We start from the raw sequence: 24,016 nt of genomic DNA, 5'->3' as shown, positions 1-24,016 counted from the left end.
TCTCACAAAATTCTCACAAAGACCCTCTCAGTTAAGGACTGTTGGGAAGTGCCTTGCTTTTCTTTTAAACTTTGTCCTGAGGTGCTTTGATTATGGAGCATATATGAAGAATTTTCCCCTCAGGGAAGCATTCTAATTCTTACCTAGACTGTAAGCAGGATGAGGACATATTAAGTGCTAAGCTTGGTACATAAGGGAGTGGGGACCCCTCAAAGCAGGCCTGTAGAGAGGTTCATTCATGATTCCCTGGGAGGCACACCCGTTGCTCCAGACGTCTTTGAAATGCCTCCCTGGGGAAGGCCTTCAGGGCTGGTTCCTGGCCACGTGGGAATTCAGTCCCGTTTTTCTGTTAACACTGCTCATTTGGGGTCCAAAATGATATTGCCCAATGTCTCATTTCCAAGGCCTCTGCTGTGAGTGTGACTAAGACAATATGGGAATTCTTAGAAGAAAATCCTGCAAGAAAGGCACTTTTTAAATTCAGTATTTTTCAAACCAATGAAGTCTTCATTCTTACTGAAAAAGGAGGGAAAAAAATGCCACAAACTCGGGGGGGGGGGGCGGGCGGGGATATTTGCAATGAACATAACTACGTAAGGATAGGCATTCAGAATATGTTAAGATCTCTCTCAGTGAATAGAGAAAAAGCAAAAACCCAATGGAGAAGAGTCACTAGAAGGCAGATTATAGCAGAGGCACCTAAAATGGCCTATAAACCCGAGCTCCTCAGAAGTAATCAGGGATCATCACAGAGACCACACAGAATAGTCCTTCCCACACAGGAAGCCGTCCAGGGCCAGGCCCCTGAATGAACGTGTTATGAAGCTCTCACTGAGAAAAGAGGATCAGTCTATACCACCACTGGGGCCCACTCGGCATCCTGCATGCCTTTGACCAGAATACCTAGGTTCTGCTTCTGGTTAAATAAAAAAAACAGGTGACCTTATAGGGTGGGGTTTATTTCCCTTAGCCCAGCTTCTCAAAACGGGTGTCTGCTGCCCAAGAGGAGAAAATCAGAGGGAAAACCCATGCAGTGCGCAGATGGGCAGATGACCTGTCTGTTTCCCTGGGGCCAGCCCTGAAATCCTATAGCCCATTTCAAGGTGGCACAGCATGGCCATATTGAGAGGGAAATCTCCATGGTTCCCTGAGATGAGCTCACAGCTCTGCCCATGCCCTGGCCCATTCCAGCACCACCTCTGGCCCCCAGAATCTAGGATTTAGATGTGACTAATTAGCTCACCATTTAAAATTCATTGCTCAAAATCCATTTCCTTATTAAGGGTTACCCTGACCACCCTTTTAAAATTGCAACCAGAAAATCTCTTCCCTCCCATTCACACTCACATGCTCCCTAGCCCTGCCCTATTTTATCACTAGCACTTATCACCTTTAACTGTCTTAGTCATCTAGTGCTGCTGTAACAGAAATACCACAAGCTGATGGCTTTAACAAAGGGAAATTTATTTTCTCATACCCTAGTAGGCTAAAAGTCCAAAATCAGAGCACCAGCTCCAGTGGAAGTCTTTCTCTCTCTGTCATCTCTGGAGGAAGGTCCTTGTTACCAATCTATCCCTGGACTAGGAGCTTCTCTGTGCAGGAACCCCAGCACTGCTTTCTTAGTGTTATGAGATCTCCAACTCTCTGCTTACTTCTCTTTCATTTTATCTCTTGAAAATAAAAGGTGGTGTACATACCCCGGAGAAACTCCCTTTACATTGGATCAGGGATGTGACCTTAGTAAGGGGGTTACAATCCCACCCTAATCCTCTTTAACATAAAATTACAATCACAAAATGAAGGGCCATCACACAATACTAGGAATTATGGCCTAACCAAGTTGAGACATATTTTGGGAAGACACATTTTGATCCATGACATTCCACCCTTTGCCCCCCAACCAAATGCATGTCCTTGCTACATGTAAGACGCATTTACTCCATCATATCACAGCAAAAGTCTTAAATCAACTCCTAGTCTAAAATCCAAACATTCCTCTTCATCTGTGAAATCTAGAATATAAGTTTTCTGTTTTCAAATGCAGTGGCAGGACAAGTGCACGCTGTATATTTCCATTACAAATGGAGAAACTGGAAGAATAGAAGGGATAACAAGCACCAAGCAAGTTAACAGAACCCATTACATTAGCCCTAAAGGCTTTGCAAATAATCCTCTGTTCTCTGAGACCATTTACACAATGGCCCAGCCCTCTGAACTCTAGGTATTGGCCACACTCTCCGGATTCTGAGCAGAGGCCCCAGGGCCCTGGGCTTCAGCTCTGCCTTCCTGACCCACTGGGATGGCAACTCTGCTCCCTCGACTTTAGTCATACCATTCTCCTTGTCCATCTTAGTGGCTACTCAACCCTTAGAAACACCAGAAGCCATGGCTCCACTTCGAAATCCCAAAGGTCAAGGCTATACCTTTTGAGACTAAGGCAGCTCAACTTCCGGTGTTCCTTGTCTCTTTAAACTCTGCTTTTTGGCTTCTTGGCCCTCTGGCCTTATGCCCACATCTGTCCTATTGGGGCAAGTGTTCCAAAGCTCAGTAGCTCCCCCGATAAGTGCCTGGAGGCACCCCACTCTGCCAGGAATCCTCCAGCACACAGGCACTCAGCTCTCTCGCTCCTTGGGTCGACTTCAGCACTGTCTGGCCCTGGTTTCCTGGGTGTGCTGCTCCTGGCTCCCTGCTGCTGCTAGTCCTCTGCTGCTGTTTCTCACCATCTGTACCTTCTCTGGTGTTACCAGTTCTCCTCACTTCCTTCTGAGTCTGTCCATTCACAGTTTCAAAACCACTTCCACATTTTAAGTGTCTGTTAGAGCAGCACCCCATTCTCTCAGTATCAAATTCTTTCTTAGTCATCTAGTGCTGCTACAACAGAAATACCACAAGAGGATGGCTTTAACAAAGAGAAATTTATTTTCTCACAGTCTAGTAGTCTGGTGGTCCAAATTCACAGTGTCAGCTCCAGGAGAAGGCTTTCTCTATCAGTTTTGGAGGAAGTCTTTGTCACCTTCACTAATTGTGCCCTATTTTATTACTAGCACTTATCACCTTTAACATAATAAATATTTCCTAGTTTATTACATTTATTTTCTATTGTCTCTCCACTGGACTATAAGCTTAGTGAGGACAGGAATTTTTGTGTGCTTTATGCATTGATATATCCCCCAATCATAGATAGAACACTTTCTAGTGTAGTATGTTTTAGGTAGTTCAATATCTGTGGAATGGGTGCATGAATCCAAAGAAAGACAGCTCGAACAGGGAAACTCTCTCCTGTCTCTTCTCCCAATAATGGAGGCACAACTGTCACATCTCTGGTGTCTCCAGGGCTTTCCATGCCTCTCATTTGCACCCAAAGCTGTAGACTGGGATTTCCTAACTACTCTTTATGCTGGAGACATGCACGTGAAACGCTCCATGTCCCCCTCCCACCACTGAGATTCAGGTTGACACCCCTCACCCAGGCCCAACCAACATCCCCTCTTTTTTGCTCTTTTGGGCACTCGCTGCATCTGATCTTCCGATGTCAGCAAGGGTCAGAGAGCCCCATGGAAAGAAAGAAAGGCCCCCCCATGTCAAATCTGTGCCCCAAAACAGACATCAAACCCATCAGAAAATCCCAAGCCCACAGATCTTCTCATCAAATTTGTCTCAGAGGTGTCTCCTATGGAAGAATTCAGAGCTGATCATAGGTCATGGAGCCTCACCAGGTCTAGAAGGAGGGAGTCACAAGTTGGGCCTGCATGTATTGAGGTCAACACTCACACCCGTGCTTATGATAGAAGTAGACTCGGCCACTTTTGACTTCATCAATCCCTATTACTCTCCTTTGTACCTTGGTGGGCTGAGCACAGTAAGGATCTTCTGGGAAGCCAGCCATGGCTCTGGCTACTGCTCTGATATCCCGGTTGGGTTTGGGAATGAAGGATGGTTGCTCTAGGTACCTTTAATCCCCACCCCTCTCAGAGGTATGGCCAGTTTAATTGAAGTAGATGTTTCCTCTTTATTCCCTGAATCTTCTCGTATCTGAATTCTTCATTTGGATATTCTAGGACCTCTCTCCTCAGACTGGGATCCAGGGACCAGCAGCACTGGTAGCACCTGGAACCTTGATGGAAATGTAGACTCTTGGGCCTCAACCCAGACCTCCTGACTCAGACTCATCATTTTAACACGATCCTTAGGTGATCTGGGTGCACAATGAAGTTTGGGAAGCACCATGACTGACCTGGATCTCAGAGAAATCAAATATAATGCATGTGAGTTTTGGGCCCATTACAAAAGGGATTGTCATCCCTGAGATCTGGTTTGGCCCCATCTTTCTGTCAGTAAGTGAGATCTCTTTGGTTCCTTCTCAGGAGATAAGCCTTCCCAGCTTCTAGTTGAGGTCTTAAAGAGAAGTACTTAGTACCAAAGGACATGAAAAATAAACTTGAAAGAAAAATGTGTTCATTTCCAGGAGAAAAACTCAGTGCAAAGTGTTGCATTTATACTTGGTATATTTTCAAACTCAGAGGAATTCACAGTTTAAATAATTCTCTTAAAACATTTTTTGTTAATTGACTGCTGAATTAATGTCTACCACGGGGACATGGAAACAACACTGATTTGCTCAACCTTGATAATGTGAATTTATCATATTATTTCAGGAAGAAAATGCACGTTTCTTCATGAACGTGTAATTTAAATAGGGAATCTGCAGAGTTTTATAACTGTTTAATGGTTTAAGCAAGGATAATGAGATAAACTTAACAGATTCTTAGTGTGAATTCCCTTGGATTCACTTGTCGGTAAAGACAGGCAGAGGAGAGTTAAAACATATAGAAACAGTATGCTTCAAAAGCATTGATGATATGTCTTTTCATTTCTGTAGAGTTGTATGTGACTGTTGATAGTGTGTACTGCCCTGGTGGCACAGTGGCTAAAAGCTCGCTTGCTAACCAAAAGATTGGTGGTTCAAATCCACCAGCTGCTCCTTAGAAATTCCATGGGCAGCTCTACTCTGTTCTATAGGGTTGCTATGAGTCGGAATCAACTTGCTGGCAGTGAGTTTGGGTTTTTTGTTTTTTTGGTATGTTCCCATTTATATATGAGTTAAAAGTTAGAAGAACCAAAAAGATAGTGTTACTGCCATGGCTACTGACTTACGGGAACCAAGATAAATTGTCAAGTGAAGAATGGTGCAGAGAAACATGTGGGTAGAGTGTGACCTAATCTCCAGAAAAGCAAACAAACCATAAAGCTACGTGTGTACCTGTGACTATGCATATGTGTTCCAGCAAGCAGGAATGTGTGAAGAGGTACACATGTGTCTTTGAACATGGACACCTTGGAGAAGCAGGTAAAATTTACACATGTGGGGATGACTCTTATTATAATTCTTATAAAAATCTGACTTGTCAAATGTGTTATAATAAGAATACAAGAGTTTTCAAAGTAAAAAAAATCATAGAAATATATATATGTATATATTTAAAACAGTTTTATTGGCTGTTATTTTATATAGGCAAAACACTGTCATCAATACTGGATTCAGAGACTTTCACCACTGGATGAAGAGCAAACTCAGAGACGGAACAAAAGTCTCAGCAAATTTCTTGCTTGTTCTTGGAGCTAATGACCTCTTCTGGTCTCTATACCTGGAAATGGCCAAAAAGAGTTCTGTCAGGATTAATGCAGTCACTGTTCAAACATCTACTGCATGTACATGTCTACGGGGTAAGGAAGAATGCTGGACACCATGTGTGATTCATTAAGTAACACGTGGACCATTAGACCGTTCTTTCTCTGATGTCCCACTACCACGTTCCTCCCCTTGTTGCTCTACTGGAAAACCCACGGTATACATTGTAGGCCTTTTTTCAGGACTCAACATAGAGGAAGTTAACTGGAAAGATACATCTTTTAAAGATAAAGAAGATTTTGTCCACAAGGTCTTTAGACAGGTGGACCTCCCAGGCAACCTCTGCATGGGATGGGAATGCAAGACCCCTCTCGCTCAGTATCTCTGAGCATTTCAGTCTTTCTGTTTCATTATCAGGAGACTGCAGAATTTACCCACTTCAGAACCCTTGCTGCCATCAACCCCAACCATTCCCTTATAGGATCCCTCACTTCCACTCTGAGAAATAAAAGTAGGAGAGCCTGCAGGTGGAGGTGCCTGGCCTGGAGGCCCTATCTATTCTTCCTCACCCCTGAGGGCTTCCCTGTGCCAACTGGGGTTTCATTTCCCAGGGTGGACATACCTCTGGCACCTCCAGGGCTTCCCAGGCCCTGGAACTTGATATCGAGGATGGGACTTGGGCTTTTCTGGGCCTGTGGAGCCTGGGCCTCAAGCTGCCCCTTCCTACCCTCAACCTTTGGTTATCTGTACTCTGGCTGTCTTTACCAGGTTTAGGAGGCCTTGTCTTCTCTTTTGCTCCTTTCATCTCAGTCAGGCTTTTCTCTTCCAGTTCTCTGATCTCGGGGCAGTTCAGGCTAGACCATAGAAAAGAGAAAGACGAAACAAGTGTCATTGATTATGTGTGAAGACTGCTGGGAAAGGAATTGACTGTCATTGGTTTAGAGATTTATGCCCACTGCTCACCTGCAGGCAGGTTTCCCCACAGCCTACTGTCTCTCTGGTTCCTTCTGCCACAAAGAACGTGGTAATGCCCCCTTCACCGTCACACTTCCCTTAGAGCTGTCTTTACAGAGGCTCCCTCTCAGTCTCCCAAGTCCCACTGAAATCCCATTTGACTTTCCCTACTAATGCTGTGCTCATCCTCAAGGCCTCAAGAGCTCACCATCCAGATGAGGCCTGTTCTTTCCTCTCCAAGAGAGAGCCTCTGAGCAGACCTGGTGTCTATGGTCAGCTGTCCTGAGGCTTCTTCCATCCAGTTCCCCCTCCGGCTGGAGCTCTCCATGCAGTTAAGGGGATGGAGTGGGGTGGGGAGGAAGGCACATGTGAGGATTTTACAGGTGCAGTGGGTGAAAGGAGCCTGAAAGGACGTCTTTCCAGAAGGGCCCACATTTTGAGGCCATGCCTGTACCCTCTGTAGCCAGGTCTCCCACATCTGCAGCAGCACCAGTAGGTGCTGTAGTCTCTCCAGCCCCTGTCTCTGCTCCTCTAGATGCTCCTGGAGGTGCCCGGCTCTTCTTGCCAGGACTCCAGGATGCTGACCGAGGCTTAGGTATTGTGTAGACTGGAAGCAGAGCCGATGGGGCTGTCTTTGAGAACTTGGCCTCAAGACTGGGGGCATCTTGCCCACGGAGGCATGGGATGTTTTGGTCTGCCGGACCGCGGCTACCCCCTTAACTGTACACACTTGGGTGAAATACACATACTTGACTCATTGCTTCTCTGGAGTAGCTTGATGAGTGAGATATCTGTTCAGAGGAAGCTGAGGAAGGCCTCTCTGATTCTTAAGGAGTCTTCCTGGACCTGAAGCTTACGTTTTTTGCTTCCGATATTCTAGCTTGAGTGGCACTTTCCTCTTGGGTTGAGACTTCTGATAATAAAGAGTTAACTTACATGAACCCTCTGGGCACTGGGTCCTCAACTGTGACCCAAGACCCTGGTTTCAGGTGTCCCTGGGAGCCTCTCCATCATCACTGTCCTCCACCTCTGCAGGACCTGTGGGTTCTTCCTTTTTCCCTGGGGACCTTCCATCTTTGGGGAACATCACTGTGGGAGACCAAGTCTCCTCTGGGAAATCTTTTGTGATATTAGCACTTCATAACAGAAGTCTATAGTCTTTCAAAGGACTATAATACACTGATAATTTCTATTGCAAAGAGAGGGTCTCCACATTAATTTTTTTGGCATTTGTTGCATGCCAAATGAAATTGTTCCTTTGGAACTTGAAAATGACCTCATTTGCCTGAACTTTCATAATCACACATGACTTCTCTGAGAGACATTTTCTATGAAAGTGATTTTCATGACAGATTTAGAGTGTAAACAGTGAAACAGGAGAAATTGTCATCACTTTTTAAACTCTTTTCAACCTTCTTTTAAGGGAAGGGTATTTATAGGAGGAAGCATACTTAGAATAATTTGTATTTTATATATATATAAAGCTTCTCCTTGTATCCTTAACCAACCCAGGGTAGAAGGTTAAAATTGCCCTTTTCTGAACAGAAGGCCCTTACCATGTTGCTATGAGAAGCACTCCTTCAGGGTGACACAGAAACAGATGTCCATTTCTGAGAGTTTTGATGCCACAAACCTCAGGTGGGCAACATACAAGAACCTCACCTGAGTGTGGCTGGGTGTGCTGTAATGTCAGCCTAACGGTCTGTGCACATTTCTGAATATGAAGGAAGGATTGGTGAGTTAACGAAGAAATGAATGGAAGCAGTTTGGGAGGGGAGTGAAAGCTCCAGGGACAGACAGAAGATGGGATGGGGGACTTGTCAAGAGGGTGTCAGAAAACCAGGAAGGAGCAGGAAGCACGGCCAGGGGAGGGCAGCATAGGCTAGGGGGCAGCAGAGATAATGGTAGTGGGGAGAGCAACAAAACTGGCCTATGATACAGTGGGAAATTAGTAATCCTAGATGAAGCTCAGGTTAAGTCAAGTAGGAATGTAAAAAATTCTATCCTGTAGCTATCTTTGCTGTGAGGGATTTAGGTCCTTGGGGAGAGATGGCGAGGAGACATAGGAGGAAAAGGCGCGTTCCTGGGTCTAGGGAAGGAGTCTGAAAGACCTTCTTCTGCCCTAACAGGCTGGGGCTGCATGGTTCACAATGATGTGAGCCCTGTTCTTCTTCACACCACCCACTCCTAGAACCTCCTGAAAATTTTCTTAGTTCTCCACATAGTATGTTCATTCCATCTCATTAGAAAATATAATAATGCAATACACTTTTCCCTCACCACCCTTTCCTCAGTCCTACATTCTCTGTCCCAGTTGTACACTGGCTTCCTTCCTTTCCATCAGGTTTGAAGGCCAGAACAATTGAGTATTATTTCTGCACTTATTCCAGAAATTTCTCAGAATCCTAAGTTTGATCATTAATTTATTCCTGCATTTCCTATTGACATTACAAACTTTGGTTAATTATCTACTAAATGACAGGAAATGCTTTCTTAGGTCAATCCTCCTTATGACCCTATCTGTTCACCTCAAATCCTTCATCTTGTCCTGTCATAGCTCTGATTTCTCTGGAAATCAGATCCCCTAGTTCCCTAGCTCTCATCCATCTGGGAGATTTTTCCTCCCACCCTTATTTAGAGTCTTAGAGAAAGGCCTCTTCTTCGTTTATCACTGATTCATCCTGTCTGGGTGAAGACATCCCAAAATAACGGTATTCTGAAGGATCTCTATCCCTCCTCCCAGTTACTGATGATATCTGAATCTTTCATGACTTGGAGACTCTGATGTAGTCCTGAATTTCCTGGATTTGCTATCTAAAGACACTCTCCTGCAGGAGACCTCAGATCGGCACCCTCTCCAAAGAGCAGTTGACATCTGAGCGAGCACCAAGACTTCCATAGCCCTTGTGTGACATCATTGTTGACACTGCTCGATTCTATGGGCCCAGTTTGAAGCGAAGCTGGGCAGCAAGAAAAATATGGCAACTGTTGAAGTAGGGGCTTGGGGGCTGGGAGGAGGGAGATTATATATTAAAAATAAATTAAAACTTCTCTCTGCACTCAAAGAGGTTACCATCCCTTGGGAGGGAGAGAGAGCATACAGGGAATGAAAATAGTGTGATAGGCAGTTGCTTCCACCAAATCCTCTCATTTAACTCAGTTTGAATCGTCTCTCCAGCCCTGGTCATACAACATCCACTCTACACCCTTTTCAGGTCTCCTTAGCCTCTGAGGCTTCACACAGGCTCTTCACTCTGACTAGAAGATGTTGTCCCCCTTCTCATCTCCTGGCCTACTCTCCCTGGTGAAGTATGTGGTGAAGAGAACTGACCCTGTTGGAACAGGTTAGGCTTATGGCCTCACCAAAAAGCCCTAAGACTCAGGACTTTTATGCAGCCAGAATAGGAGGTTTAGGAGTTGACTTGGGAAAGCCCATGACCTCTGCTTCTTCCAGACTCTATTTTTGTTTTGGATGCCATTTAGAAAAAGATCCTGGAAATGGGGAGATCTATTATGGAAGAAATTAGGAAAGTTGGGGAGGTGATGAGAGAGGTGCTGACTTCTCGGTAGAAAATAGAAATTTCAACACGAAGTTGCTAGGGGCTCGTTTTGTGTGACTCCCAACTGTATAGGAGGGAGGACTGGTTGGAAAACAGAACAAAAGACGATCTGTGCCTGTTGACAAATGCACCAGTGGCTTCACTCTGTCTCCTCAGAATGTTCTCATCAAGCCATCCCTCACCTTGTACTGAAGCCTCTAGAGAATTCTTGGGGTTTCCTGCTTTCTGGGCCTTTGTCATCCCTTAACTATCCAACCATATTCCCAACTTGGCTCAGGCATCACTTCCTAGTTGAGATCTTCCCTGACCCTTTTCCTGGTAAATTTGTCCACTTCTTGCTCTGTACACCTTTGTATTCAAGATACCCTTTACCACCACATAAAACACAATTACATTTACTTGCCACAGATGATTTTAGAAAGGTCGACACATTCTCCCTCTCTCTGTGTCCATGCCTTCTGTGAGACTCTGGAGCGCCTTTCCTCAGCAGCAGGAGTCTTTCTGCACCCTCAGTTGAGGCTGACCTTACGGTTGCTTTGGCCATCAAGATAGTAGTGAACCAGATACAAGGTGAGAGTTGAAAGGACTTTGCATTCAGACTTGCCCTTTTGTTGCTCTTAAAGCCTGAGAGCCCATGGGAACGGACCCAGGCCAGCCTGCTGGATGATGGGAGACCATTGGAGAGAGGATCCAGCAGTTTCACTGAGTTGATTTTAGATGAAATGGCTCCTAGCTGACCTGGAAGCGAATTGTAGACACATGAGGAAGGCCTGCTGCGAGTCACTGTGCTTGGCCCAGATAGGAAGATCCCCACATTGACAACCAGAATAACTCTGAGCTTAGTAAGTGGTTGTTCTTTTAAGTGCTACATTTTGGGGTCATTTGTTACACAGCAATACACAACTGATACAACGGTTAACTTGGCTCTTTCTCTGATCAGGCAATGAGGGACCTTCTCTGAGTTATCTTATCATCAAGAGTACATGGCATAGGGTCTGAGATGTAGTCAGTATACAGTAAATCTTTTTTGACTTAGTGGATAAATGAATAATATGAATCATAAGTGTGAATCTGCATAAAATCCTGTGTGAAAAAAGCATGATATTTCTTTAAATAAACTGAATTCCAGCTCAGAGCAGCCTGCTTACAAAATTGGGGGGTGGGGGGGGACGGGGTGGTGGATTTTCACCTTACTTATTTTTAGGTTTCCTCCTCATCCAGATATGCAATAATTCCTGGGGTCTAATGAAGGACCAAGGTTTGGAGACAGGCTTCAAAACACCCATTGCCCCAGCCTACGTGGGTGATTTCTCTAGAAGTATTGGCTCTGCTCCTTCCATTCCTAGCTGGAGCAGGAGAACCTTGGCAGGGCTGCGAACACCATGATGGGGTTTGTGTACCTATGTGCCTGCATTATCCTTTGAGGTGCTGCCGTCTACCCCAGGGCACTGTCAAGAAGCAGGGCCAACCCCTTTCCTATTTCTAGGCTCTGCTATCCAACTCTCACTCCTCCCCTGGGCTTCAGTTCACGCAGTGTGATTACTCCAGTGAGCTGAGGCTTTTACAACAGGCTCTTCAGGGTCTCAAAGTTTCAGAGGTTCAACCCTGTGAGTCCAACTACCTCCTTGAAATAAGATAGGGAAGGAAGAAAAATATAGGAAAATTTTATTTTGAATTTAATGTTTCAATAAATTTTCTTGCCATGTGTTTTGAAAGCATCCTGCCTAAAATTTCCCCCTGTTCTCTTACAATTTGCAAGACAGTGAAAAGGGAATGTTTGATTGTGTCATAATCTGCAGAGGATGTCAAGCACACATGGGGTCCATTCCTCCCGATGCTCACACTAGAGCACCCCACCCACTCGGAAATTTCTGCAAGTATTTCGGAGTCCCTCACACGTCCACAATGAACAGCTTTCAAATTCTCCTAAGCAGGAATTATTACTGTCACAGCCTGTGACCCAATAAGCAAGGTTATGCATGGGTCCAGTTGTGCCTTCCCACTAATCTACAGTGCACCATTTCACCTGTCAACCACCACATCAAAGACGTAGTGAAACCCATGTGAAATTGCTCGCCGTACATTGTTGCTGTTGTGTTGTTGTTGTTAGGTGGGTCTAATCAGTTCCAGCTCATACTGACCTTATGGACCACAGATGGAAACACTGCCCAGTCCTGCCCATCCTCACAGTTGTCACCATGTTGGAGACCACTGTTGCAGTCACTGTGTTAATCTTTCTCATTGAGGAACTTCCTCTTTTTTGCTGAGCTTCTACTTTATCAAGCACGATGTCTTTCTCCAGGGGCTGGTTCCTCCTGATAACATGTCCAAAGTACGTGAGACAGAGCCTTACCATCCTCGCTTCTAAGGAGCACTGTGGTCATACTTCTTCCAAAACAGATTTGTTTCTACTTCTGGTAGAATTCAATATTTTTTTGCCAACACCATAATTCGAAGGTGTCAGTACTTCTTCGGCCTTCCTTATTTATTGTCCCAGCTTTTGCATGCATGTAAAAAAAAAAAAAAATGCATATAAGGCGATGGAAAATACCATGGCTTGGGTCAGGCCCACCTTAGACCTCAGAGTGTCATCTTTGCTTTTGAACACTTTAAAGAACTCTTTTGCAGCCAATCTGCCCAATACAATAAGACATTTGATTTTTTTGACAGCTGCTTTCCTGGGTGTTGATTGTGGATCCAAGCAAAATGAAATCCTCTACAACTTCAGTCTTCTCTCTGTTTATCATGATGCTGCTTATTGGTTCAGTTTTGATGATTTTTGTTTTCTCTATTTTCACCATACTTATTCAATCTGTACGCTGACCAAGTAACCTGAGAAGCCAGACTGTATAGAAGAATTTGGCATCAGGATTAGAGGAAGACTCATTAACAATCTGTGATATGCAGATGACAAGACGATGCTTACTGAAAGTGAAGAGGACTTGAAGCACTTAGTGATAAAGATCAAAAACCACAGCCTTCATTATAGACTACACCTCAACATAAAGAAAACAGAAATCCTCACAACCAGACCACTAAGAAACGTCATGATAAAAGGAGAAAATATTGAACTTGTCAAGGATTTCATTTTACTTGGAGAGACAATCAAAGCAGCAGTCAAGAAATCAAATGACGTGTTACTTTAGGCAAATCTGCTGCAAAAGACTTCCTTAAAGTGTTAAAAAGCAAAGATGTCACTTTAAGGACTACGGAGTGCCTGATCCAAGCCATGGTGTTCTCAACTGCCTTATATGTGTGTGAAAGCTGGACAAGGAGTAAGGAAGACCAAAGAAGAGTTGGTGCCTTTGAATAATGGTTTTAGTGAAGAATATTTAATGTACCGTTGACTGCCAAAAGGAGAAAAAAATCTGTCTTGGAAGAAGTACAGCAAGAATGTCCTACTGAGCAGTTACATCTCTCTTATAGGGTTGCTGTAAGTTGGAATCAACTCAATAACAATGGGTTTCATTTGGTTTAAGTGGCGTTCAAGGCAAAAATGTTTTATATAAATATCACCAAATACATTTCCTAAATATAAATTGATAATTTATATTTAGGAAATGTATAAATTTTGTTGCATTTTTGATTTTATAAGAAAATAAAATTTATAACTCTTCAGGGTTATACTTTATCTATATTAATGGGGTGCCAATTATACTTTCTGAGCATTCTTTTTAGTTTATATGATTTTTCAGTTGAGTCTAATAGTGTTTCAGGATGATTATATCATACATAAATACCATTCGTTTTTGCTAGCTTTTCAAAGGTAAGATATTTTTGGTTCCAGTGTTGATATCCAGATCTACGATTTCCAAGAAAAATGTTGAGTATTGGATCCTTAATGTTTGATTCTAACATTGATGGAAAACATTAACAGTGTTTTATTTTCCATTTAAAATATGTATGCATTTTATCATATTACAGATTTTTTTCTGCCTCTTCTAGACTATTAAAAAAAATTAGTATGTTTGTATTTAGTGTTCTATGGGAATTTGTATTATTTTTTACCAAAAATGTTTCTCCTCCACTGATGTGATGTTGGGGTTTTTCTCTAATTTGGAGTATTCATTGACTTCTCTCTTTCTCTAACATCTTATATACAACACTTTCTGTTGGTTGTATCTTCAGAATAGATTCCATATCTGCCCACTTCTAAATTACTCCCTTGCCAACACCCTGGGCCTGGCTGCCATTACAGCTTGCTCAGACACTGTAAGGGCCTCCTAACTGCTCTCCCAACTTTCAATTTTTCCCTCTAGAGTCTAATCAGACAACAACCAGGGAGAAGTTCTTAAAACATTACTCAGGTGACATGTCTCTCTGATCAAATCTTTTCAAAGATTTTAAATAAACCCAAGTCCTTTAGGCTGCCATGATAATCTTTTGGACATATCTCTCACCTCACTACAGAGCACCCCTCTCTCCCTTGATTTCTGCTGTGCATCCTCCTTGTTTTGTTTCATTGCCTCCAGGCCTTTGTACTGGGGTTGGTTCTCTCTCCTAGTATTTTTTTTTTGTTTTTTTTTTGCATATTTTCCTGTTGGTTGTCTCTCCCCTTTCATTCAGATCTCTGCTCAGATATCACTCTTAAGAAAGGACTTTGCTGACCAACTAATTTAACCTATAAATTAACATTCTACTTCAATGCCTTGCTCATTTTGTAAGCATTAGCATTACTTTGAGTTTTACTGTATCTCTATTTGTATATGCATTTTTGTGTATTTCTACATTGGAATGTAAGTTTCTGATGGGTAGAGAATTTGTCTGATGGTTTACTTCCATTTCTATGGGACCTGAAACAGCAGTTGACAAACAATATGCACTTACTTAATATTTTTTAATGAATGGATGATTGTACTGGTCCTATTGTAGGACCATCTTAGGAATTTTGTAATTACAAATATATGTTTAAAATACAGTATCTTTTTATCTACTGATAGCACACATTTTCTGGGATTTTATTTATGGTGTTAAATAATATGCATAAGTGAGACTTGTCCAACTTTATATTTTTGTTCTCTTTGTTATCAAATGTTTCAGTGATAATGCCATAAATATTCATGATATATTGATAACAATTAAGTAGCAACTACAATATACCAAGCAGTGTTCTACACATTTTGTTTACACTAAGTCACTTAACTTTCACAGGGAGTCCCTAGTTGCACGAATTATTAAGCTCTTTGCTGTTAACCAAAATATTTGTGGTTTCAATCTGCCCAGAGGCACCTCAGAAGAAAGACCTAGTTATCTACCTCCAAAAGGTCACAGCAATTGAAAGCCCTGCAGAGTACAGTTCTGCTCTGACACACATGGGTTTGCCATGAGATGAAATCAGTTGGATGGCAACTAGTTAATCCTCACAACGTCAAGACCTATTACTTCTATTGAATCTGTTACTGTTATTACTGCCATTGTACAGATGACAAAGTTGAGGCTCAGAGAGGTTAAGTAACTTGTTCTTGGTCATGCAACTAGAATTTGTATGATTATTATTAATCACACGGTTTTGTTCTATTTTATATTCTCCATTGTCTAAACAGAAGCATCGCAAAAGGGGGGCAGAGGAGGGCACGTGCGCCAGGGTCCAAGTCCAAGGGTGCAGCAGACAAGGTACAGAATGCTTTCAGGCGCCGCAAATATGAAAGCCAGACAAGAGGGGGAGACATTTCTGCTGACTCATCAACATCTATTCGTCTTGAAATTTGGGATAGGGAAAGGCTGAACTTAGAGATTGCCCCTGGAAATGCCTTACCCTCACTATGCCCTGTGTCTGAAATATATTACAAAGTATAAGAATTGCAAGTTTCTTGATATTTTGATAAAAGTAACATAAAAATTATATGACAGTGATTTGCTTTGGATTTTACTAGTTCAGTAGCTTTCTAGTTTAGGTATTTTCTATTCAGTATTTTTTTGGTATTTTATTGATTATATTTTGTTAATGTATATCTGTGAACAGACTTACACACGTGTATATGAACGCACACATGCATGCACACACTCCTACACTCGTGAACACACATATCCACTCAAGGATTTCATGGATAAAATTATAATATTGACATGAAGGTAGACCTCAATAATTCTTCAGATATAGAAAGTTAATGGTTAAGAAGACCAAATTCCACCAATACTGTTTATATATTCTATGCAAATCTAATAAAAATCACAACAAAATTTGTAAAGAAAATGACAAACTAATTCTAAAACTTACGTAGGTATGTAAAGGCCCAATAGTAGCTAGAGTAGTACTAAAAAATAAGTAACATCCCCTACCAGATACCTGACATTTTGTAATAAATGAACAGTGCTGTGTCCTTACTTAAATAAACAGACTTCTCATTTGACTAAATCTAGTTTATGTCATTGTTTAATTTCTATCTCTATGCTTACAACTACCAAATTTATATCTTCAAATAGAATCTCTTCCCTGAAATCCATGGTTGAATATCAACTTCCAAGTTAATATCTCCATGAGGATGTATATTAAGTATTCAAAATTGACTTATTTGAAGTTTAAAGGTTGATTAGGCTCTCCAAGATATTTTCCTGCTCAATCTTCATCCTATCAATAAATGATGCCTTTATTCAACCAAAGCTTTAGTAGCATCCCTGACTCCACTGTTCTCTCAAAGAATGCATTATTCAGCATTTGCTCATTGTCTTCAGGATTTTGCTACTTTTGCTATTTTCCATACTTGATGGTTCAAGTCATCATACTTACTCACCTGTACTTTTGTAATATCTATCTAAATGGTCTTACTGTGCCCATCTTTGTACCATAAAGCACATGGAATAATCCATTTAAAGTATGTTAGATTTTATTACTGTTCTATTCAATTTTACAAAAACCTGAGTTGAATGGAAAGCTTTTAAAACTGAACTCAAGGCCCAACTCCACCTGGCCTCCATTATTGTATGCTCCTCAATTCCTATTACATCACTGGGCTCTTTCATTGTATTACAGCTATATTTTGCTGAGGTTTCTTCTATTTTACGGCTTTAGCCAGTTCATTTGCTTTGAGCAGTCTGCTTCTAGAAATGATAGAGAGACTTCATCCCTGAACCAGTTACTATCTTGTCCTTTTACCCTACTTTTTAAATTTTTCTTCAGATAGCAAGGCACCATCTAACTATATATATGTAATTATGTGTATCTATTTCTGTCTATCTACTACTAGAAAAAGAATTGATGCATGCAAACTCCAGCGTTGATGAAGAATGTTGAATATACCATAGACTCCCAATAGAATGAATGTTTACTCATTCAGTCGTAGAAGAAATACAACCAAAATATACCTTAGAAATTAGGATGGTGTCTTAGTCATCTAATGCTGCTATATCAGAAATACCACAGGAGGATGGCTTTAACAAAGAAAAATTTATTCTCTCACTGTCTAGTAGGCTACAAGTCCAAATTCAGTCGTCAGCTCCAGGGGAAGGCTTTCTCTCTCTGTCTGCTCTGGAGGAATGCCCTTGTCATCAATCTTCCCTTGGTCTGGGAGCATCTCAGTGCAGGAATCTCAGACCCAAAGGACATGCTCTGCTCCAGCACTCCTTTCTTGGTGGTATGAGGCCCCCATGTCTCTCTTCTCACTTCTCTCTTTTGTATCTCAAAAGAGATTCACTTAAGACACTACCTGATCTTATACATTTCATCAACATAACTTCTGCTAATCCATCTTATTACATCATAGTGATAGGGTGTACAACACTTAGCGAAACCACATCAGATCGTAAAATGATAGGCAATCATAGAATCACACAAGGTAATCATGACCTAGGCAAGTTGACAGATATTTTGGGGGAGGGACACAATTCAATCCATGACAGATGGTGAGACTTCAAATTGCTTACTTTGAACATGTCATCAGGAAAAACCAATTGCTAGAAAAAGGTACCATGTTTGGTAAAGTAGAGAGCCAACCAAAATGGGGGAAACCCTCAGTGAGACGGATTAACCCAATAGCTGCAACAATGGACTCAAAATACCAAAGATCATGAAGATGTTACAGGACATGGCAATCTTTCATTTTATGATGCATAAAGTCACCATAACTCGGAACCAACTTGATGGCAGCTAACAACAACTAGAATGCATATACTTTGACATCCTGCTTTGGTATCTGAAAAAAATATTTGTGTCCAGAAAGTATTTCTTGGATGAGTGAATGCAACTTGTGTAGATTAGATTATTAGTCACCAAATATTGACATTATTCCCCTGCTTGCCCCCACCCCCCCAGACCTACACTGTCTCCATGGGAGGAGTATATTTCCTGACCCATTGACACTAGTCTTGGCCATGTTACTTGGTTAATGGAATGTGGATATGAGTGTGAGTGTGGTGTTTCCCAGCCTAGTCTGTAAGAGACTTCTCCTCTGAAAGCTTGAAGTTCTACCATGAGATGAACTTGCCTCAAGTGTCTGCTGTCCCTTCAACTTGTCCAAGGAAATTAAGAGATGCATGGAAACAACCTGAACTCAAAACCTAGCTGATCTGTAGAGTTGCATGAAATACTTTTTATTACGTGTCACTAAGATTTTGTGGTTGTCTTTTATGCATCATTATTGTAGTAAAATTCTGACTAATATCCCAACCCAGTGCCTTCGAGTCGATTCCATGACTAATATAGGAACATGATATGGAAGCCAAATATAGACCTAATGGTATATGAAGTATATGATTAATTCACTATACCTAGAAACAAGGGAGAGGGTTATCCTTGGTGCATCCTGAGTAGCGGGGTATTTCTCATCTCTTTCACGTCAGGATTTGCCATATGACTTGCTGGGCAAATGGAATATGAATGAAGTGAAAGATTCCACATTCAAACAGAAGAATTAAGTGCCATTTACCTGGTTCCATCCATATTCCTATGCATTTGCCATGATAGTGGCTAACATAAGAGCTGCTAACCAGAAATGAAATTAGAAAAGATGATAATACAGAGCAGATTTGCACTTGACTCACACCCAAGAGGTATTATAAATGAGAAATATCCCCACATTTTAAGTCAATGAAACTTGTGGATTGTCAATCAACTAGGATAGAGTTCAAGCCCAGTTCTAAGGATATAACCTAACCATTTCACCAATAACAGTAATCCCATTTGTCGTGATTATTTCTGGAGCATGAATTAAACCAGATGTTGTCTAATTAGGTCAATTGTTTATTTATTCTAGAAGGGGTTCATGCACCTGTAATTATTATACAAGTTTGAACTCAGGTTTTTTTTTTTTTTAACCCAGTTAACACAAATTTTAACTGATTTAGTGATAATGCAAAAAAAGTGCTTTTGCTGATGATAATGGTGATGATACACACCCGTCCCAACCCATATGTATTTTATATAATTAATACTGACAGAAGCTTGGGTGAAACTTTGACTTGCTCTACAAACATGACTAGAAACCAGTGAGATATCACAGGTGTCTCCTATGAACAATAGGCATATTGGTTTTTACAGAGCCTAAACCAAAGATGTCTCTATAATAGCTGACTTGAATATCATATTTTTAATACCATTAGGTGACCATTAATATATATATATTTTTATTAACTTTTATTGAGCTTCAAGTGAACGTTTACAAATCAAGTCAGTCTGTCACATATAAGTTTACATACATCTTACTCCGTACTCCCACTTGCTCTCCCCCTAATGAGTCAGTCCTTCCAGTCTCTCCTTTCGTGACAATTTTGCCAGCTTCCCTCTCTCTCTATCCTCCCATCTCCCCTCCAGACATGAGATGCCAACACAATCTCAAGTGTCCACCTGATATAATTAGCTCACTCTTCATCAGCATCTCTCTCCCCCTCACTGTCCAGTTCCTTTCATGTCTGATGAGTTGTCTTCGGGGATGGTTCCTGTCCTGTGCCAACAGAAGGTCTGGGGACCATGGCCGCCAGGATTCCTCTAGTCTCAGTCAGACCATTAAGTATGGTCTTTTTATGAGAATTTGGGGTCTGCATCCCACTGATCTCCTGCTCCCTCAGGGGTTCTCTGTTGTGCTCCCTGTCAGGGCAGTCATCTATTGTGGCCGGGCACCAACTAATTCTTCTGGTCTCAGGATGATGTAGGTCTCTAGTTCATGTGGCCCTTTCTGTCTCTTGGGCTCTTAGTTGTCGTGTGACCTTGGTGTTCTTCATTCTCCTTTGCTCCACGTGGGTTGAGACCAATTGATGCATCTTAGATGGCCGCTTGTTAGCATTTAAGTCCCCAGACGCCACATTTCAAAGTGGGATGCAGAATGTTTTCATAATAGAATTATTTTGCCTATTGACTTAGAAGTCCCCTTAAACCATGGTCCCCAAGCCCCCGCCCTTGCTCCGCTGACCTTTGAAGCATTCATTTTATCCGAGAAACTTCTTTGCTTTTGGTCCAGTCCAATTGAGCTGACCTTGCATGTATTGAGTGTTGTCATTCCCTTCACCTAAAGCAGTTCTTAACTACTAATTAATCAGTAAAAAAACCCTCTCCCTCCCTCCCTCCCCCCCCCGTGAAATATTTCATAGTTTGGAGGAATCTGGAGGGCATTATGTTGAGTGAAATTAGTCAGTTGCAAAAGGACAAATATTGTATGAGACCACTATTATAAGAACTCAAGAAATAGTTTAAACAGGGAAGAAAGTATTCTTTGATGGTTATGAGGGTGGGGAGAAAGGGAGGGAGAAGGATATTCGCAAATTTAGATAGTAGACAAGAACTATTTTAGGTGAAGGGAAAGACAACATACAATAAAGGAGAGGTCAGCATAAATGGACTAAATGAAAGGCAGTTTCCTGAATAAACCAAATGCTCCAAAGGCCAGAGTAGCAGGGGCAGGAGTTGGGGGACCATGTTTTCAGAGGACATCTAGGTCAATTGACATAATAAAATCTATTAAGAAAACATTCTGCATCCCACTTTGGTGAGTGGCGTCTGCAGTCTTAAAAACACTATCAAGCGGCCATCTAAGATGCATCAATTGGTCTCAACCCACCTGGAACAAAGGAGAATGAAGAACACCAAAGATACAAGGTAATTATGAGTCCAAAAGACAGAAATGGCCACGTAAATGCAAGACTACATCAGCCTGAGACCGGAAGAACTAGATGGTGCCCATCTACAACCGAAGACTGCCCCGACAGGGAATGAAAGAGAGTATCCCTGACGGAGCACGAGAGCAGTGAGATGCAGACCTCAAAGTCCCATAAAAAAATCAGACTTAATGATCTGACTGAGACTAGAGGAACCCTGGAGGTCATGGTCCCCAGACCTTCTGTTGGCCCAAGACTGGAACCATTCCCAAAGCCAACTCTTCAGACAGGGATTGGACTGGATTATAGGATAGAAAAAATAGTGGTGAGGAGTGAGCTTCTGGTCTCAAGTGAACACATGAGACTATGTGGGCAGCTCCCGTTTGGAGGGGAGATGAGAAGGCAGAGGGGGACAGAAAGTGGCTGACTGGACACGGGGAATACAGCGTTGAGAGGAGTGTGCTGTCTCATTGGTGGGAGAGGAACTAGGAGTACATAGCAAGCTGTATACAAATTTTTGTATGAGAGACTGACTTGATTTGTAAAGTTTCACTTAAAGCACACACACAAAAGATGGAAAGAATACACAGAGTCACAGTACCAAAAGAAATGGTCAACTTTCAGTCGTTTCATGAGGTGGCACATGATGAAGAACTGGTAGTAGTGAAGCAAGAAGTCCAAGCTACACTGAAGACATTGGCGAAAAACAAGGCTCCAGGAGCTGACAGAATACCCACTGAGTTGGTTCAACAAACAGATGCAGCACTGTAGATGCTCACTCCACTATGCAAAGAAATTTGGAAGCTAGCTACCTGGCCAACAGACTGCAGGAGACGCACGTTTGTGTCCATTCCAAAGAAAAGCGATCCAACAGAATGTGGAAGTTATCAAATGTAAATCATAGTATTAGTAAATATGGTAAACTAACAAACAAAGAAACTCTATCTATTCTACACTGAATATGACATGCTATCCCCAGGAGATCTAGTGAGTTTATGATGTTGTTGTTAGGTGCTGTTGGGCCGTTCCAACACATAGCGACCCTGTGTACAACAGAACGAAACAGTGCCCAGCCCTGGGCCTTTCTCATTGCTATGTCTGAGCCCACTGTTGCAGCCACCGTCTCAATCTGTCTCATTGAGGATCTTTGTCTTTTTCACTGACCCTCTACTTTACCAAGCACGATGTCTTTTTCCAGGGACTGATTCCTCCTGATAATATGTCCAGAGTACGTGAGACCAAGTCTTGCCACCCACCTTTCTAAGGAGCATTCTGGCTGTACTTCTTCCAAGACAGGTGTGTTCATTCTTCTAGCAGTCCATGGTATATTCATTATTCTTCACCAACAACATAATTCAAGTTTCAGTTCTTTTGTCTTCCTTATTCATTGTCCAGCTTTAGCATGCATATGAGGCGATTGAAAATATCATGGCTTGGTTCAGGCACACCTTAGTCCTCAAAGTGACATCTTCAATTTTTAACACTTTAAAGAGGTCTTTTGTAGCAGATTTGTCCAATAAAATATGTCATTTGATTTCTTGATGGCTGCTTCCATGGGTGTTGATTGTGGATCCAAGTAAAATGAAATCCTTGACAACTTCAGTATTTTCTCTGTTTATTGTTCCAGTTGTGAGGACTTTTGTTTTCTTTATGTTGAAGTGTAATCCATACTGAAGGCTGAAGTCTTTGATCCTCATCAGCAAGCGCTTCAAGTCTTCTTCATTTTCAGTAAGCAAGGTTGTGTCATCTGCATGTCTAGGCTGTTAATGAGTCTTCCTCTAATCCTGATGCCCCTTCTTTTCATATAATACAGCTTCTTGGACTGTATGGATTATATGTTTTTTTAAAGACACTGAGTTTTTGGTAATTTACTATGGCAGCCCTAGAAAATGAATACAGAGCCCTTCACCAAGAACAAGTCCAGTTAGCACCAAAAATGCTCCTGTAAGGGTAGCCACGTAACATGAGACATGGCAGTTTTAAAAAGTATGAAGTAAAACTCTCAGCTTTGACAGACAAAGAGCTCATCTAAGACTAAATTCACTGCTGTTGAGTCGATTCTATCTCATAGCGACCCTAAAGGACAGAGTAGAATTGACCCACAGGGCTTCCAAGGAGTGGCTGGTAGATTCGAACTGCTTGAATAAGTATTGTGAAAAAATACAACCCTGACACACAACTTTTCTGAGCTTAGTATTAAAACAAAACAAAGTCGCTATCGAGTGGATTCTGACTCATAGGGACCCTATAGGACAGAGTAGAGCTTCCCCACAGGGTTTCCAAGGAGCGACTCGTAGATTCAAACTGCAGATCTTTTGGTAGCAGCCAAATGCATAATCATCGCACCACCAGTGGCTTTCAAATCAGCTATAGGCTGATGATCTCCAAATTCTTAGAACCTGGAAAACTACTCTACCTCAGAGTGGTATCCACAGCTGGGAACTGTTCTCCACACTTGGATGACCTCAGACATCCAAATCTAACATGTCCAGAAAAAATCTTTTGCTCATTTTCTCAAGCTTGTTCCTCCATGGTTTTCCACATGGTAGAGAATGGCTCTGGTGACCATGCGCTCATGGTAGCCTGAATTCTAGAAGTCACCTTTGATTCTCCATTCCCCTCATCCCATACGTCTGATCCACCAGCAATTCTTGGCAGCTCAAGCTCCAAAGTACACCTCAAGCCTGCCCACCGTTCCCACCTGCACTACCACCATCACTCCTCACCCTGACCACTGCAGAAGCATCCTGACCGGTCCTCTGTATTTGCTGTCTTCAAGTTCTCCTGGGCTACAGTTAATTCCTGGGACACATTCTTTCTGAAGACCATTGAACAATAGAAGGAGAAGGGC

Source organism: Loxodonta africana, unplaced genomic scaffold (assembly GCF_030014295.1).
Source record: "Loxodonta africana isolate mLoxAfr1 unplaced genomic scaffold, mLoxAfr1.hap2 scaffold_379, whole genome shotgun sequence".
Taxonomy (NCBI): Eukaryota; Metazoa; Chordata; class Mammalia; order Proboscidea; family Elephantidae; genus Loxodonta; species Loxodonta africana.
The sequence above is the reverse complement of the archived record's forward strand: the minus strand, read 5'-3'. Positions refer to the sequence as shown.